The sequence below is a fragment of the Sturnira hondurensis genome, unplaced genomic scaffold, assembly GCF_014824575.4.
Source record: "Sturnira hondurensis isolate 20B ecotype Veracruz unplaced genomic scaffold, ASM1482457v3 Scaffold0000396, whole genome shotgun sequence".
In the NCBI taxonomy this organism is placed as follows: domain Eukaryota; kingdom Metazoa; phylum Chordata; class Mammalia; order Chiroptera; family Phyllostomidae; genus Sturnira; species Sturnira hondurensis.
In genome coordinates, this window is record NW_028073027.1 from 9628119 (window position 1) to 9631431 (window position 3313).

At 42.2% G+C, this 3313-nt stretch overlaps 1 pseudogene; it reads left to right on the plus strand.

The window, feature by feature from the left end:
• Positions 1-214: 214 nt before the first annotated feature.
• Positions 215-1315, plus strand: LOC118983263 (glyceraldehyde-3-phosphate dehydrogenase-like; annotated as a pseudogene).
• Positions 1316-3313: the final 1998 nt, after the last annotated feature.

Below are 3313 nucleotides of genomic sequence, written 5' to 3' on the forward strand. Positions count from 1 at the left end.
AGCCTTAAGGTGTACATTATTTGAAACCTATTAACAATTATTATGAACTATTATTCTCTTCATAGTTACCACATTCGTGATCATGTTGAATTGGGTGGAAGAGACAAACCTATAGTTTTGATTCCTATTTAATGAAGTATCTTAGCTCTCTGTTCTTCCTGTTTGACAGACAGCTGTGTCTTCCTCCTCAGTGCTGGCCACAACCCTGGACACAATGGCGAAGGTTGGAATGAATGGATCTGGTCAAAGCAGGTGCCTGGTCACCAGGGCTAATTTTAACTCTGACAAAGTGGATATTGTCTATATCAGTGATCCTTTAACTGACCTCAACTACATGGTCTACATATCCTATATGATTCTACTCATGGCAAGTTCAAAGACATGGTCAAGACTGAAAACTGGAATCTTGTTGTCAATGGAAAGTCCAGCTCCATCTTCCAGGAACAAGATCCCACCAACATCAAATGGGGTGATTCTGGCACTGAATATGTTGTAGAGTCCACTAGTGTCTTCACTACTGTGGAGAAGGCTGGGGATCACTGAAAGGTTATAACCCAGAGGGTCATCATCTCTGCCCCTTCTGCAGATGTCCCCATGTTTGTGATGATATGAACCATGACAAGTATGACAATGCTCTGAAGATTGTCAGCAGTGCCTCCTGCACCACCAAGTCCTTTTCTTCCTGGACAAGGTTGTCCGTGACAACTTTGGCATAGTGGAGGGACTCATGACTACAGTCCATGTTACCACTGTCACCCAGAAGACTGTGGTCAGCTACTCTAGGAAGCTGCAGTGTGATGGCCAAGGGGCTGCCCAGAACATCATCCCTGCTTCTACTGGCACTGCCAGGGCTATGGGCAAGGTCATCCTTGAATTGAACAGGATGCTCACTGGCATGGCCTTCCCTGTCCCCACCCCTAATATATCAGTTGTGGATCTGACCTGCCACCTGGAGAAAGCTGCCAAATACAATGACATCAAGAAGGTAGTGAAGCAGGCATCAGAAGGACCCTACAAGGGCATCCTGGGATATACTGAGGACCAGGCTGTCTCCTGTGACTTTAACAGTGACACCCACTCCTCCACCTGAGATGCTAGGGCTGGCACTGACCTCAATGACCACTTTGTCAAACTCACTTACTGGCATGACTGTGAATTTGGTTACAGCAACAGTGTGATGTATCTTATGGTCCACAGGGCCTCCAAGGAGCAAGAGGCCTGTGAACTACTCATCCCAGCTATAGGAAGAGATGCCCTGAGCTGCTGGGGAGTCCTTGCCCCAAATCAATTCTCCAAAACACTGAGAATTTCCTAACCTCCACAGTTTCTATCCCAGATCCCCTGAAATAGGGGAGGGGCATAGGGAGCCCTAATTTTTCATGAGCCCTCAATCAAGTTCACTGTACACAGCCCCCCCACCAAATTAAGTATCTTATCTTATTTTCATTATCTTATTTGTTTTTTGTTAATAATGGGAATTTGAGTAGTTATAAGATTTGTTAGAAGAAAATAAATGAATGAATAAATAAAGGGGAGAGAATGAGGGATTGGTTAATAATGATTTGGACTTTGCTTGTGAACACATAAGTTAATGCTGAAAATTGTATTGTTCTATTTATGTTTAGAAATCACAGAAGTAATATTTTCTTTGCTGCGAGGCAATTTCCTCTTTCAAACAAACACATCAACAAGAATTAAAACAAGAAGACAAAAATAACATCTTTGATTGGACCAGAAACAGTTCTAATATAATGCCATAACCAATGTAAAAGACTTATTAATAACAGTGAATACAGGATCAGGTGAAATAAGTTTGCCAGAGGGGTGCTGCAGACATTAAGTAGCAACCTACCTCCCAGGTAGGTTGGTGCCCAGAAAACCCAAACCACTATGTTGCTTCCTGCTGCTGAGTGTAAGTGGATGACGCTGAACAAGGGGACTTCCAGACATTAAGTTGTAAAAGAATAAGACTTCCTTTCTGCAGGATAGAAAAGAAAACATGGGCAGAAAGGAATACAGTGATTTAGGACAGCTGAAGAGTCTCACTGGTTTGTAAACATGGAACTTTCTTGTTAGGTGGGAATCATTTCATATCAGTCTGAAGGGGAGACATGAAAAAGCAGAGGATGAGTAAGAATGGTTTTGCTGAGAGACCAGAAACCAAAGTCCCTGGAACTGTCATAAAGAGAGTTCTGTGTCCAAGAACTTCACAGTCAGGGCCCTGGCCAATGCTCTGAGTTCGAGCATGGTACTGTAGAGAGATTGACAAGCTGCACTGTTCATCCCTGGTTCAGCACAAGGGGCCTGGCTTTCAAATCCTACTGTTCCCTTGTGGTCTAACCACTGTGGACACACTGAACAACACATACAACACATACATGTGCAGAGAAAGCCAAGGCTCTAGCCCTCATTGACATTTTATGACACAAACCTTCAACCATACCCAGAAACTTTTGCAAGGAGAGAAGTGAAGGACAACCCTAAAAACCAAAATGAGAAGAGTTTAATTGTAAAAAGTCAACTGAGACACATTTAAGTTTAAAGATGTTAAACTCTGAAATTCATCAGGTTTCAAGAATAAGATTATGGATAATTATATACAAGGTTTATATACAATTATATACAACAATAATATAATTATATACAACATTTTCCAAAAAATGTTCAGCCCTTGTTAATATAACATGAATAGTTTGCATGACATCAGTGTATCCTGGCAGCCAAAGAGAGTGGACTGGAATGCATAAGCATGAATAGACTGGAATGCATAAGATGACTTCATCGTACCGGTCATTGGGGGCGGTATATACCACTGAGTGAGCATTTGTACTGTATGGCCATTGCATTCAAAATGACTCAGTAAGTAGAGCAATGAATCTGCATCAAATTTTGCATTAAGCTTGAACATTCCTCCATGGAAACTACTCAGATGATTCAGAAGGCCGTAGCTATGGGCAACTGGTGATGGGCAGCTTCATCATGACAATGTGCCCACTCACGCATCATGTCTGACACAGAGTCTTTTGATGAAACATCAAATCTCCCAGGATTCAGACTCCTTACAGCCAATCTCCTTACAGCCGATGGGATTCAGCAAACAACAATGGGACAGCAGATGGCAATTGGGAGAACTGTGTAAAGTCCCAAGGTGCCTACTTTGAAGGGGACTGAAGCATCAATGTCCTATGTACAATGTTTCTTGTATCTTGTATCTTGTTGAGGGTATGAATATTGTGGACACTTTGAGATTCTCCCCCATCACTCTCCTTCTTCCTTGTCACTATATTTTTTCCCTTCTATAGAATTTTCACTG